This window comes from Peromyscus maniculatus, chromosome X, assembly GCF_049852395.1.
Source record: "Peromyscus maniculatus bairdii isolate BWxNUB_F1_BW_parent chromosome X, HU_Pman_BW_mat_3.1, whole genome shotgun sequence".
Lineage (NCBI taxonomy): Eukaryota > Metazoa > Chordata > Mammalia > Rodentia > Cricetidae > Peromyscus > Peromyscus maniculatus.
In genome coordinates this window covers 109,527,165-109,543,868 of record NC_134875.1, presented here as the reverse complement: position 1 = coordinate 109,543,868, position 16,704 = coordinate 109,527,165, and positions in this window count along the sequence as shown.

Here is a 16,704-nt window from a genome sequence, read left to right as displayed (position 1 = left end):
GTCAGTTTGACTTTTTTTTCCCTGTTTGTATCTCTTTAATTTCTTTCTCTTGTCTTATTGTTCCAGCTTGTATTTCAAGCCCAATATTTAAAAGTATGGGAAAAACTGGATATCCCTGTCTAGTTACTGACTTCAATGGGATTGCTTCAAGCTTTTCTTCATTTAGGATGATGTTGGTTGTGGGATTTTTATATATAGCTTTTATTTTGTTGATGTATGTCCCCTATAGCTCAATATTCTCTAGGACTTTTATCATGAAGGGATATTGGATTTTATCAATACATTTTTTTGAGATGATCATGTGATTTTTCTCTTTAAGTCCATTTATGGAGTTTGTTATATTTATTGATTTGTGTGTGTTGAAATACTCCTGCATTTCAAGAATAAAGCCAACTTGGTCATGGTGTGTATTCTTTTTGACATGTATCTGTATTCTGTTTGCAAGTATTTTACTGAGTTTTTTGAATTTATGTTCATCAGGTATTCTATCTGTAACTTTCTTTTATTTCTTTTTTTGGAAGGGTATAGCTAGAGTTTTCCTGCCTTGCCCACAGTCAGGAAAAATCTCTATCACCCGCCAGTCCCACAGCCACTCAGACCCGACCAAGTAAACACAGAGACTTATATTGCCTACAAACTGTATGGCCATGGCAGGCTTCTTAATAACTGTTCTTATATCTTAAATTAATCCATTTCCATAAATCTACAGCTTGCCATGTGGCTTGTGGCTTACTAGCATCTTCACATGCTGCTTGTCCTGGCGGCAGCTGGCAGTGACTCCCTCTGTCTTCCTGTTCCCTCCTTTCTCCTCTCTGTTAGTCCCGCCTATACTTCCTGCCTTGCCACTGGCCAATCAGTGTTTTATTTATTGATCAGTCAGAGCATTTGACATACAGACCATCCCACAGCAGAGGGGCCTTTACCTGGTTTTGGAATTAGAGTGATACTAGCTTCATAGAAGTAGTTCAGGAGTGCTCCTTCTGTTAGTATTTCATGTGTGATAGTCTAAGAAGGATTGTGAGAAGGGGCTTATAGGAGGCTTTGAAGGAAGAAAGCAATGGGGAAAATGGAGACATGAAATTATATTATAATCTCTAAAACAAAATTAAAAATGAATTGAAACTGGCAGAGAGAGAGAGAGAGAGAGAGAGAGAGAGAGAGAGAGAGAGAGAGATGGTATTCTAATTGTACTGAAATGTGATTTTTGATTGTATGTTAATAAATAAAGTTGCTTGGGGGTCAGAGCTATTAGAGCCATAGACAGAGTGTGGCGGTGGTGGCGCACGCCTTTAATCCCATAGATCTCTGTGTGTTCAGGGATACAGCCAGCATTGGAGACATATGCCTTTAAGACCTGGGGGGCTGTGCATACAGACAGTGACAGGGTAGTCATGTGTTTGGGTTTACAACCAATGAGAAGGCAGAATGACTATGAAACGACTTACACACAGGGAAATAGCTCTCTTTTGGGAAGCTGGGACACCGCAGGAGGAAGGGTGAGATTTTAGCTCTGAGCTCTGACCTCTTGGCTTTCTCTTTTACATTGTTTCTGTGTTTCTTATTTAATAAGACGGTTACATCTACGAGAGAGAGATTTGATGTAGATCATCTCTAAAAGTCTAGTAGCATTCTGTTGTGAATCCATCTGTCCCTGGACTTTTCAAACTGGCAAGAATTTTCAGCACTATTTCACTCTCCTCATTTTTAATGAATCTGTTTAGGTTGCTCACTTCTTGATTTAATTTTTTTGGTTCAGCTAAATCTAGAAATCTGATTAGTTTATTTGTTTTCTTTAGGTTTTCCACTTAATAGACTACATCTTCTCTCTCTCTCTCTCTCTCTCTCTCTCTCTCTCTCTCTCTTCCCTTCTTTCTCTTTTAAATATTTCCTTAATATTATTCTGGATTTCTTTGGTGTATGTTGAAATGTTTCCCTGTTCATTTCTGATTCTTTTAATTTGGGTCCTCTCTTTCTTTTGATTATTTGGGCCAAGAGTCTGTTAATCTTATTTATCTTCCCAAAGTATAAGCTCTTAGATTTGTTTTGATTTGTGCTCTGATTTTTTCTTGCCTTCAGCTGGGTTTTCATTTGGTTTGTTCTTGTTCTTGTTTTTCCTAAGTTTTGAGTTACATCATTAAGCCATTTATGTTTACTCTTTTTGATGTTTCTTAATGTAGGTACTTGGGGCTATAAATTTCTCTCATAAGGTTGCTTTCAATTTATCCCAGATTTTTTTTTGTATTGTATTTTCATTTCACTCCAGGAAAACTTTGATTTTCTTAATTTTATCTTTGACTCAGTCATCATACAGCAATGAATTGCTTAATCTCTATGTGTTAGTGCATTTAGTAGGGATTTATTTGCTGTCAATTTTTATATTTTATTGTGTTATGGTCAGATAGGATTGAAGAAACTATTTCAATCTTTCTGAACTTGTAATGTTTTGTTTTATTTCTAAGGATATGGTCTACTTTACAAAATGTTCCATGTGCTACTGAGTAGAGTATGTATTCTGTTAGTGTTTGGGTGGAATATTCTGTAGATATCTGTTAAATCCACTTGATATATGATGTCAACTAATCCTGATGTTTTTTCATCTATTTTTGTTCTGATAATCTGTCTGTTGGAGAAATTGGGGTATTGAAATAACCTCTTGTTAACTTATTGATATTGCTCTGTGTCTTTAAACTCCGTTAGTACATTGGTTTTATAAAATTGGGTGCTTGAGAGTTTGGTGCATATATGTTTGGAATAATAATATCTTATTGGTTTTTCCAATAGACAATGTTATTCCTTTGATTATACTGAAGTATCACTTTTTATGTCTTCTAATTAGTTTCTATTTGAACTCTATATAGTCAGATATTAGGATAGCAGTGCCTGCTTTCTGATCCTATTTGATCGGAATACTTATGCACATCTTTTTACTCTGAGGTGATGCCTATATTTCAAGGTAAGCTGTATTTCTTGTAGATAACAGAGAGGTGGATTTTGTTTCTTGTTGCATTCAGTCAGCTTTTTTCCTTTTGATTTTTTGAATTAAGGCCATTGATATTTAAAGTTATTATTGAAATGTGTGTGTTACTTGTGGTCATCTATGCTGCTTTTTAGTGGTGTTTGTGTTCTCAGGGTTATTTTGTGTTTTAGTACTTATGTTTTAGTACCTCTTTCCATGGTCTCTCTGCTATACTCATTCCTCTCCAAAATAATGCTTCATGTATTTTCCTTGGGGTTGGCTTGTTGGTTATACTTTTTAAGGCTGTTTATGTCACGGGAACATTTTCTTTCTTCTTCAATTGTGGCAGTTAGTTTTGCTGGTTGTATTGTTCTACGCTGGCTGTCATAGTCTTTTAGGACTTGAGATGCATTGCTCCAGGCTTTTTTGAACTTCAAAGTTTCCATTGAGAAATTAGCTGTTATTCTGATGGGTTTTTCTTTGTATGTGACTTTGGTTTGTTCTTTTGTAGCTTCTAACACACTTTCTTTGTTCTGTACACTTAATGCTTTAACATGGGTATTTTCTTTATGGGTCCTGTCTATTTGGTGTCCTGTGTGATTCTTTATCTTATGGGTGTATTTTTCATTAGTCTGAGGAAATTTTCTTCTATGATCTTGTTGAAGTCTGCTGTTCTATGCTATTGACTTGGGAATCTTCTCTCTCCCCTATGATTATAATTCAACGGTTTGGTTTTGTCATGATATCCCACATTTAATGTGTGTTCCTTTCTTATTTTTGATTGTTTTCATATTCCTTGCTTATTTGCTCTAATTCCTCTACTATCATTGAGCCTTAAGGTTCTATTTTCTGCTTGATTCATTCTACTTGTAAGAATTGCCTTTGACTTTTATTTTCTTTCTTCTTCTTTTTTTTTTTTTGGATTTTTTGAGACAGGGTTTCTCTGTGTAGTTTTGGTGCCTGTCCTGAATCTCGCTCTGTAGGCCAGGCTGGCCTGGAATTCACATCACAGATATCCACCTGGCTTTGCCTCCCGAGTGCTGGGATTAAAGGCATGTGCCACCACCATCTGACTTCCTTTGCCTTTTCTAATTGACTTACCAAGCTTTTCAATTCCATTATGATTTCATCTTGAGTCCTCTTCAAAGTTTCTATCTCCTTACTGAATTCCATTCTCAAATCCTGAGTTGTCTTCATCATTGACATCAGCCTCATGTTTGTGCCTTCTTGGGCCTCACACAGATTTTCATTCTCATTAAGTTATTTCTTTTTAATTTCATTGAACTGTTTCTTTGTGGCTTGTTTGAACTCCTTTCATTCTTTTTGTTGTTGTTGTTGTTGTTGTTGTTTTGAGACAGGGTTTCTCTGTGTAGCTTTGTGCCTTTCCTGGAACTCACTTGGTAGCACAGGCTGGCCTTGAACTCACAGAGATCTGCCTGGCTCTGCCTCCTGAGTGCTGGGATTAAAGGCATGTGTCACCACCACCTTGTTCCTTTTATTCTTTGATGAAGTTTATTATTGTTCTTTGAAATTCTGTGTCATGCGGTTCATTTAAGTAGTTCTTATTGGCAAACATTTTAACATTGCTGGTAGGTTTTGGAGAGAAGACACGGGCTTGATCTTTCATATTCTTGATATTTTTGCAATGAGATCTGGGCATATGGACTATTTTATTAGTTTAAAGTCTGTTATGATCAGAGTGGGTTGGGGCAAAAGAGGGGAATGTGCTGTGTAATGGTCTGTATGTCAAATTGCTCTGATTGGTCAATAAATAAAACAATGATTGGCCAGTGGCTAGGCAGGAAGTGTAGGCAGGACTAATATAAAGAAGAAAAGAAAGAACAGGAAGGCAGAAAGGACACTGCCAGCTGCCGCCATGACAAGAAGCATGTGAAGACACCAGTAAGCCACCAGCCACGTGGCAATGTATAGATTTATGGAAATGGATTAATTAAGCTATAAGAACAGTTAGCAAGAAGCCTGCCACGGCCATACAGTTTGTAAGCAATATAAGTCTCTGTGTTTACTTGGTTGGGTCTGAGCGGCTGTGGGACTGGCAAGTGAGAGAGATTTGTCCTGACTCTAGGCAAGGCAGGAAAACTCTAGCTACAGGGATGCATGAGTCATTGGTCCCAGAGGTTGGAAATGGCTTGGATGGAGTGAAATCAAGTAGACAGAAGGGGAATGGCAGGTGTATAGGATATGATTCCTGATCTAAGCTTGAAGTAAATGGTTAGATCTGGCTGGGCTGAAATGTTGGATAAAGTGTGTAAGGGGACTCTGGGATAGGGGGATAAGAGGAAAAGATTTTTGTGGAAGTCTAGAGGTTGGTTGTACCTCAGGCAATGGTGGCCAGAGTAGGTCATGGCACTGGATGTGGGGAGTGGGCTAGATCTGGAGGACTGAGGAGAAGATATGCATCAGGAGGTATGGGAAACTCACTAGACTAGACCATGGAGAAGGAGGTGGGGAAGTCTTGGTAGGTAGAGTAGTTAAAAGCTGAGCAGCAGGGACCTGTATGTCTTCATAGCTATTATTACCATGTTTGATAGATTAGTTATCTTTAATTTTACTACTTTTTTAAGGCTGTTTATGTCACAGGAACATTTTCTTTCCTCTTCAGTTGTAGCATTTAGTTTTGCTGGTTATATTGTTCTATGCTGACTGTTATAGTCTTTTAGGGAACTTGCACTGTGAAATTTTAAGTCTTTCTCTCTCTGTCTCATTGTGAATAAAGTATGCCCCTTTTTGTTGCCTATGGACTTGGCCATATAACTTATTTTTATCATTTGTTGTGCAGGTATGAGTTACAGCATGCTTCTTCATGGAGTCTCTAACAAGTCTACTATCACTGCCATTTAAGTTTTGGAAGAAAGATGAGAAACATGTAGCAGAGCTGCTTCACCCAATGCAGCCTGAAGCAGAGTATTCCCTACTACTTGCAGATTTAGGACACCATTTTTGGCTATTAAAGATTGGAAATGATTTCTTCTGCAGAATTACTATGATCATATATGTTACACTTAGAAGACTTCAAACCTCATTTTTGAAGCCTTGTTCTGGGCCTATAGAGATGTTTGGTGTCATGTGAGAGATACCATGGTCATGTGTAGGCAGAGGAAGTACCAGGGTACAATATTTAATGGAACCATAACACTTAGGCTTAGGAGAGTAAGTGATTCTTTAACTTTTGTAGTTGGGCACGTCACTTGTAAACAATGTACTCACTTCCAGGGCCCGCCAGTCCACTTGGCTTGGACTTGGCTTTCTTTCCCAGAATGAGCATGGTTAAGACAAAGAGCTCAGTAAGATACCTTAGACTATTAAAAATAAGTATGAGGGTAAGAAACTTGTCAATCAGGTTCCGGGATTATGACAGATAGTCTTGGTGGGTCAAGGCACTAAATCTCAAGAATGGTTCACAGCCAAGTTGTTACCTGGAAGCCCGGGTCTTTTATCTGGACCTATATATTTCAAGTTACATCATATGTCAGAAACTAGGGAAAGCTTTAATGATTCCTCTGGTGAACTATGGTGGGCAGGTAAGGTCACAGGAAGGGAATCAGGTTGTTACCTACTCTCAATATAGCTGTTCCTTGACCTGTTGCTCCTTTGACTTGTTGGGAAAAATTAGTTAAAATTCAAGAAATAATGGGCCATTTTAGAAAAAAAATGTACTTTGCAGAACATGCATTAGAATAAACAATTTTCTTAATGAATGCCAAGAGATTCTTGGCTCCACTTACAGCTGCTACAATTTCCACATTTCTCTGAATAGTGACAAGCAATTTCAGAAGTGACAGGAAGCAGTTATAGCGATCCTTACAAAACCTAGATCAGGATAGCAATGATAATTTCTCGGCTCTCACATCATCACTGTCTTCATAGTAATAAATATAAATGATAATGGCTCTTTAGATTTGGGGAGGGAGTTGTCCAAATAGTGAAAGAAAAAGGTAATAAGCATATACATGTCATGGGCTAAGGTGTGAACAATTTTAAAGGTATCTATTACACTGTAAACACTAAGGATTCTTGGATAATAAAGGCACATATAAGACAAGTTTTTAATTCATAGCTTGTCAGTGTGTGTGAACTATCCTCACCTTTCTACGAATCATAAGCCTTTGAAGGCTTAAGTGGTTAGCAGGAGCAGACAAAGAGGTGTCTATAGTCTCATGATTTTCTCTCTGGATGCCTTGCTCATTAATGGTACATGCCACCTTCTGCATCCTTTTAGGTAAAATTTTGACCCAATCTTGGACTGTCCTCGGCTGACTACCATTTCCTGTCTATTTTACCTTCTGTAGCTATCCAGTGTTTTGTTTTGCACACGATTCCATTAAAAATGAATGGTTTTAATTTAGTTACAGGGTCATCCCTGGTTTCTCCCTTCTTTGAATCATCTGAGTGCTGTTTATTATAATTATCTCTTAGAACCCAGGAACTAGCGGTGATATGACATTCTTCTGGGGCAACCAGATAATCTGGACTTTCATTCTTAGGATACCATTCAATTCCAAGAGACCCCTTTCTTTGCACCATTATATTAGACTCTTGGAGGATCACTGGCAGCTTTGTCCTAGTTCCCTACTCATGTTCTTTTTCTCTATACAAATATTAGTGTTATACCAGAGGATATGAGTGATGCATGCTGATGGCTGACTTACCACAAAGATGTCTGTTTTATCTTGTATATCACTACTAATTTTTGTTCTTTTTAAGTTAATATTTTATATCTTCTACTTTTTAACTGGACTGGCTTCACTCATGGGACTTCAGGAAATTTGGGCAGCAATGGGAACAGGACATCATATTGATAAATCTCTAGTTACAGAAAATACTTTTAGATCCCTGGAGGGAGGAATTTCTTGGTTCTGTTCAAAGTGTTACTCTTGTGCTTAGCTGGTTTATTTGATGTTTGTCTCCTGGTGTTAAGAGATGGAGGTCTTATTCTTTAGCCTGCATTGTGCCTTATTTGGAAGCAGATACAAAGTAAATTCTTGCTTGTATGTTCTGTGTTAGTTTTTAAACGTTGATGCAATGGGATGTGAATAGCTAGTCACATTGTCTTTTTTCATTAAAAATATTTTAAATGCCCAGGATCCTGGCTTGGCCTTTATTCTCCATAGAGAAGATTGAGAAAATAGGGTTGTTTTTGTCTTACTCGTTTTTGAGCTCGCAAGAATCTGATGACTGCAAAGAAAGAAAAAAAAACCAACAGGAAACTGATATATAATTTATTTGGTATCTAGTACCCACAGGAAACATCTGTTGTAATTTTATAAGCTTGTACAAATTCCAAGCAAGGTAACTAAAAAATGAGTCTGTCTAAAAGACCGTATAGCCATCTTTTCTAAGCACATTAAGGAGAGATGTTTGCAATGTTATTTGCCAATTGTATATAATCTCGCAGGCAACATAGCAATTTTATTCATTTAATTCAAACTGAAACGTGTATGTTAATGTGGAAAATGATGAACCACACTCCCAGAGTTCGAAACTTATTTCTTTCATTACTGTGTGGTTTAGTTTCCTTGGCCATTAAGATGTTAGAAACAATAAAATGAAATTTTGGAGTTCTGGGACCACTGGTTAATTCCCTCACAAATTCATAAAACAATAACAAAAAACCCTCTTGCCAATTAATTACTCAGTAAACAGAAACTTAAACATTGATGTCTATTACCTTTACTAATGCTGACAGTAGTAGTTCCAACTAATGATTGAGCTTGTTCCCTTTTCCATTTGCTATGCTGTTGTGAATAATTAATGGGTTTGAAGATTTCTTTTCCATAGATGGAAAGACTTTGTAGGATTTTGATTTTCATGAGATATTGTCAACAACATCCCCCATGTTTAAATCTGTTTCCTATATCCATTCTTAAGTATTTCCCCAAATAACTTGTCTACCTATTTATTAATCACTTTGCCTAGCATCACAATGATTCCGTGAGTTATGCTGCCTGTGGGATGTGAAACTTCCTCCTTGGTGCTGAGTCACTGTGCAACACTTTGTCTTTGGTTTCCTGTGTCCCAATTGTAAAAGAGAGAAAGCTAAAATAGCTACCCTCTAGCTTGAAATTTAATTATAACATATGCCCAGGTATGTCTAGGACCTGACTCAGCCTAAAATAGGAAGTGAAAATCACAAAGCATTATATTGGTTTTAAGTCTCTACTCTGCTCTGGTCCCCAATTCCCAACTAGAAGGGCATGGTCAGTTACTAATTACTGTTTTGGATCAGGTGGAAGAACACTTACCAGCTTTTGAGTCACATTGGAAGTGAATCATGCAATGGGGCAGCAGCCTGAATGTCAGTATAACTGCCCCTATATCAGCACTGTGCTTTGAGCTTTTCTAAGCACTTCTCCATATAGTTCTCATTTTATCAAGAATAAAATAAAAGTGATGATGAAAATGATAGCCTAGAACTGCATTTTCCAAAAACATGAGTTAAGGTTTTCTTATTTTTAATTTAATTTTTTTATTAAGAAAAAATTTTCATTCATTTTACATACCAATCAAAGATCTCCCTCTTCCCTCTTGCCACCTCCCCAGCCTCCCCCTTCCAATCCACTCCCCATTCCCTCCCCTACAAGAAGGCAAGGCCTCCTATCCAGTAGAGGCAAGTCCAAGCCCGTCTTCCTGCCTCAAAACTGCAGGAGGTATCCCATCATAGGTAGTGGGCTCCAAAAAAACCCTGCTCATGCACCAGGGATGGATTCTGATGCTACTGCCAGGGGGTCCTCCAAGCAGATCAGGCTACACAACTGTCTTGCTATGCAGAAGGCCTAGTCCAGTCCCATGTGGGCTCCACAGCCATTGATCCAACTTTCATGAATTTCCACAAGTTTGATTTGGCTGTCTCTGCAGGTTTTCCCATCATGATTCTGATGCACTTGCTTATAGAATCCCTCTTCTCTCTCTTTGACTGGACTCCTGGAGCTCTGTTTGGTGTTTGGCTGTGGATCTCTGCATCTGCTTCCATCAGTCATTGGAGAAAAGCTCTGTGATGACAGCTAGGTCTGATCACTGGGGTAAGCCAGTTCAGATCAGGCACGCTATCCACTATTTCCAAGCTGGGGTCATCCTTGGGGATTCCTGGCAACTTCCCTAGCACTGAGTTTCTCTCTCTCCCCATGATATCTCCCTCTTTCATGGTATCTCTTTCATTGCTTTCCCCCTCCATCCCTATTCCAGCTCAACCATTCCATGCCCTTATGTTCTCATTCCTTATCCCCTACCCTCCATTGCCCACCCTCATATTCATAATAGCCAGAACCTGCAAACAACCTAGATGCCCCTCAACTAAAGAATGGATCAAGAAAATGTGGTACATACACACAATGGAGTACTACTCATCAGAGAAAAACAATGACATCATGAGGTTTGCAGGCAAATGGATAGAACTAGAAAATATCATCCTGAGTGAGGTAACCCAGACTCAAAAAGACAAACATGACATGTATCCACTCATAAGTGGATACTAGATGTAAAGCAAAGGATAATCAGACTGCAACCCACAGCTCCAGAGAAGCCAGCTAAGAAGGAAGACCCAAAAGAGGGATGAATGGATCGCCCTGGGAAGGGGAAATAGATGAGTTAAGGTTTTCAATCTTAGGCAAAAAGAATGACCATGCTTTTCCTCAGGAATGAGACCCTGCTTATGTTGCTCCTCCTGAATTTCATTACTTTCTCACTTTCAACCGGAAAGGAGATTGAGAAAGGCAATGAAGACATTGAGAATGTGGCAGCAAATGCTCAATATAAAGGAGAAAAAAATGAAAGGCTTTCCTTTGAATTTCTATAAAATAATGGTCTTGGCACTCCAATCTTTGGGTTTGGGTACTGAAACAGCCTGAGGATTGTCAAAACCAGAGAACTTGCATGAATCTGCAACTTGAGGCCAGGACAGCTTGAAAGGATGGATTCAAGGATGTTTCCAGGTTCCTGAGATTGATTGTACAAATTTAGCAGGAGTTTTTGTTCCTACTGTTGCTACACAATGAGATCTCCCAAATACTAAAAGATTACTAGGGCTCAGAACAGATGGGGAAAGCAGATGTACCTTGGGTTTTCTTTCAGCTCTCAAACTCTCTGAGAAATTGACTGAGAAGGATGTACTATTGGGATAATCTTCAGATTTGCCTGACTCACACCATAGGAATCTAGTTTATCTGACAATGACACTAATAATTGTACTTCAGCCCTGGCAAATGATTTTGATTGTCAATATTATTAATAGTGAATATATTTATCAATGTAGATATGTATACAGACATATATATATATATATATATATATATATATATATATATCTTTTCTCTTGTCCCTTAAAGAGGGGGTAGAGTACATTTTCATTTGGCTTATTTTAACTTGTTTCTCTTAGGGTTGTTGGACTTTTGAAATGATTTCTGGATCTACTTTGAAGGTAATAATATGTTAAGGCCCCTAAAAATGGACTGATGCAATTCATAAGTGTTAAGAAAAATGAGATTTATTTAATATGAGGCTTAAAATGTAGAGGAAAGGAATAATTTCTTATTAATTGATATGTGTGTGTGTTTGCATTCCATAAAATGAAAACATGTCCAAACAGCTTGTTTTCCAAAGCTCCCTTGTATTTGAGAACCTAATGGGATAATGATGAGAACAGGAGATTGAAACTGGTTAGGTAGGGCAGAAAACCCAAAGTTCATAACGAAGTAGTTAAGGTCGGATAATGGTGTCCAGTCAATGTTCCAATTTTATTCACAGTAATACTGGCCTGGTGGTGATGATGTATATGACCTCTATGCATATTTCCAGATGGTTCAAAACCACTGGAAAAAAGCCATATCAGTAATTACTATCTATACAACCCCCAAACCCTGTCATTCTTTGAAGTATGTGTACTAATACATATTTTCATGATCAATGAAGGCTTTTAAGTAGGAATGTTCCTTAAGGAAGAACTAAGATGACTGGGCACAATTTGTAAGAAGAAATAATTCTGTTTGAACTTAAGACCTAGAACATGTTATGAAGTAGGATGACTTGGCAGGGGAAAGTAACCATGCCTATGGATATATCAACCAAGAGTCAACAATCAACCAAGAGTCAGAACTCTCCAGCAGCTCTAAAAAGATGAAACAGCAAGTACAGAAATCTATACATGCCTCTTTTTTTCTGATGTACGAAAGTAGAGACTTGAAGAAAGAAACCAACACAATTCCTTCCATCTGAGAAGAAGAGTAGAAACTGGAGATAGGTGGTCATATATGTATACATTTGCCAACACACTTCAAGCCTTCCAAACATTTTTGTAATTCCATATTTTAGGGTAATTACTATGTGCAGTATAAATTATGTTTATTGAAAAAAATTCAAATTTACACAATCCCAGCCTGGCTATTCTTACCACCATTTTGTTACTGTTCCTATTGATGTTCAGAAAAGGGGATATTTGCTTAATTTAATTTTATTTGTAGGTATCTAGTACTTTGGAGTGAAGGAACTCACTTCTTCATCCATAGTAGTCAATGAGACCCAGCCCAATCTCTCATATTTTTCAAAGGTATTTTAAGGTAATTTCTTTTACATTTGAATTCTTAAAATCTGTGGAGTTGATCTTTGTAGGGGAAGGTTAAGTAAGGTATGTTGATTAGTTTGTTCTCAACCTGATCCCAGCTAGAGTTATCTGGGAATGGGAACCTCAAATAAGAAAATGACCCCATAAGATTGGCCTGTAAGCAAGCCTGTGGAACACTTTGTTTACTGATGATTAATGTGTAAAGGCTCCACTGTGGGTGGTGGTGTCACCCTTGAGCACATGGTCCTAGGGTGTATAAGAAAGCAGGATGAAAAAAACACAAGGAGCAAGCCAATAAGTGGCAGTCCTTCATGCCCTCTGCATCAGCTCCTACCTTGGCCTTCCTCATTGGCCTGTGACCCAGGATATGCAAACCAAATAAATCCTTTTCTCCCTAAGTTGGTTTTGGTCAATGTTTTTATCATAGCAACAGAAAACAAAGACAAAGGGATGCATTTCTTTATATATCTAACCAATTATTTCGCTATATATTTTTAAGAATCCAACTTGTTCCCCAATAATGACTGTGGCTGTTTACCAAGTTTCTATTTAGGCATGAATCTGTTTTGGGCTCTCTGTGTTACTAGAGTATGTGGCCTATTCCTTTTCATATCCCTAGATATAGTATTTTAATTGTGATGCTGTGTATAAGGTTTTTACATCTCATTTGAGTTCCTATACTTTGTCTTTATCATAAATATTTTGGATAGATTTGGTCTGCCACTCCACAATTCTAACTTCACAACTTGTTAGATATATTTAAAAACTTACTTGGCTTTGTAAATTAAGATTCCATTGAATCTATAGATTGATTTGATGACAAAAGTCAGCTTTTACTGCTATCCATTTATTTATCTCTCTTAGTATCTTCATATAGTTATATTCTGTAATTTATTAGGATACAACACAACTTTATTCGCATATGTCTCCTATGCTTTGTTGCTATTTTAAATGGTATCTTTGGTAAACCTTCATATATTCTTTGTTACTAGTATATTCTAATATGGTTCTGCTCTTGTTGCACTCTCACTAAGGCGATTTACCTGTTAGTTGATACTTTCTTTTTCCTGCATTGGCAATCATAGCAACTCTCACACTTTTTTCTTCTTTTCAATTTCTTACTGCTTTACTTTTCTTATCTATCCCTATGGCCCTTTGGGAATCCAATACTTGCTACCAGCTTCTACGGGATGAAATTTCTTCGTGGCGAGATCTGCTTAAATTCTCTACTTCTTGGCAAGATGCAATAAATTGGTGAATTTTTCCCTTCTGACTTTCCAAGCAGTGCTAGCTTGTCAACTCTGGTAAGAGCCCTGCAGGTTTTGAGATGTTTGGATCTTCCACTGGTTAATTTCCCACAAAAGCAACCCCATTCTACTTTCCTTGGTGACAATACCCATAGCCAGATCTGAATTTAGAAGTTTCAAAAAAGGAAATTTAGGTCTACCAAATAGAGTGAAAAAATTGATGGCACCAATATAGTAACAATGTTGTCTTTGGATGCATGTATTAAGAATTGTTCAGATATCCAGGTGTTAAAATACAAATGGGCATTCTAAGGAGAGGCAATCATTGTATTCAAAAGTTTATATGTATGCATATTATTTAGTTATGTGAATGTAAAAAAAGCTAGTGAATTCCTTTTTGTCCCCATTCTTCCTAGAATTTGTTATTTGTTCACTTAATGGTTGACATTTTGATTATGGTTCTTTCCTACTGGGAGACTATTGCTTTACAGAGTTTTCTTAAATATCACCTAGAACTTCCCTGAAGAGACATAACCCAGAAAGAGGTAATTCAACAACATACAAGACATGCACCACTAAAAAATAACAAATACCACTGGGGATGAAGCTCACTGGTGAAGTACATGTTCAACAATCACTCCCCTCACAGAAGCACACATAGACACTCATGTGTGCATGTGCTGCACAGACACACATACTCAATAATTCATTGCATAAACATTTAAAACATAACATCTAGGGAGGAAAAAAGTTAAAAATGGCAGTTGCTGATATATCATAATTTTTATTCCCCTGTTGTCAGACCAATTGTCTAATTTTCTTTTATGTATAACATGGAAATAAAAATTTCTCCAAGAAAGTTTTTTCTTTATTTTTATTTACATAGTATGGGATAGATTTCTACCCCAAAATGGAGTAGAATTTATCCACTACAGTGAGTTTAAAGTTATGAATTTTCAAAAAGCTTTTGACATTATCTTTTGAAATTCACCATTCATCTCAGTGATGTACCTTTACCAAGTTTGGTGTTGTAATTTTTTTCTTAGCACATATTCATTATATCTAGATCCAGGTTTCCTAAAGATGCTTTCATACAAGTATATAATGTACTTTGAACATATTTTCCCCAGTACCCTTTGCCTTTTCTCCCTTCTCCCTCCCATTAGTTTTCTTTATTTCCCTAAATATTTTGCTTCTGTTTTCTAGTTCAGGGGGCACATGTTGTGGCTTGAATAAGAATGGCCCATACAGGCTCATATATTTGAATACTTAGTCATCAGGAATGGAACTTTGATAGGATTAGAAGTACTCAGAGGTATGGCCTTGTTGGAGGAATGGGTCACTAGAGGTGGGCTTTTGAGGCTTTAAAAACTCATGCCATACCTCTCTCTGTCTACAGATCATAATGTAGCTCTCAGCAATTGATCCAGTGACTACCTGCATGTTGCTATGCTTTGCCATGGTGATAGCAGATAATGAACTAAACCTCTGAAATTGTAAGCCAATTAAATGCTTTCTTTTATAGGAGTTGCCTTCATCATGGCTTCTTTGTCGAAAATCATATGTTCATAGGTGTGTGGATTGATGTCAGGGTCTTCAATTCAATTCCATTGGTCCACATGTCAGTTTTTATGCCAGTACCAAACTGTTTTTATTACTATAGCTCTATAGTAGAGCTTGAGGTCAGGGATCATGATGCCTCCAGAGGTTGCTTTATTATAGAGGATTCTTTTAGCTATCCTATGTTTTTTTGTTTTTCCATATAAGTTAAGTATTGTTCTTTCCAAGTCTGTGAAGAATTGTGTTAGGATCTTCACCAACCCCACATCTGACAGAGGGCTGATCTCCAAAATATATAAAGAACTCAAAAAGCTAGACTTCAAAATACTGAACAATCCAATTAAAAAATGGGCTACAGAGCTTAACAGAGAATTCTCAACAGAAGAATCTCAAATGACTGAAAGACATTTAAGGAATTGCTCAACATCCTTAGTCATCAGGGAAATGCAAATCCAAACAACTCTGAGATACCATCTTACACCTGTCAGAATGGCTAAGGACACTGAAGACAGCTTATGTTGGAGAGGATGTGGAGCAAGGGGAACATGCCTCCTCTGTTGGTGGGAATGCAAACTTGTACAGCCACTCTGGAAATCAGTATGGCGGTTTCTCAGAAAGTTGGGAATAAGTCTTCCTCAAGACCCAGTTATACCACTCTTGGGCATATACCCAAGGAATGCTCAATTTTACCACAAGGACACATGCTCAACTATGTTCATATCGGCATTATTCATAATAGCAAGAACCTGGAAACAACCTAGATGCCCCTCAACTGAAGTATGGATAAAGAAAATGTGGCACATATACACATTTGAGTACTATTCAGCAGTAAAAAACAATGATATCATGAAATTTGCAGGCAAATGGATGGATCTAGAAAATGTCATCTTGAGTGAGGTAAACCAGACTCAGAAGGACAACATAGTATGTACTCACTCATAAGTGGATACTAGATGTGAGGGAAGGGATGGCCAGACTGCAATCCACAACTCCAGAGAGGCTAGCTAACAGGGAAAGACCCTAGGAGGGACACATGGATGACCCTGTGAAGGAGAAGTGGATGAGATCTACATGAGTGAACTGGATGTGGGGAGGGGTGGTAGAGGGCGAGGAGTGGGGGTGAGAACATAGGGAAATGGGAGGGTCAAGCTAGAACAGGGACAGAGTGGGAGGGCAGGGAGGAAGATACCGTGATAGATGAGGACATCATGGGAATAGGAAGAGGCAGGGTGCTGGGGAGGCTTTCAGGAATCCACAGGGTTGACCCAACCTTGGTCTGCTGGCAGTGGTCCAGAGGGTGCCTGGACTGGTTTATTCTGGTGACCAGCCTAGCAAATAACCTAGCTGTCATCATAGAGCCTTTGTCC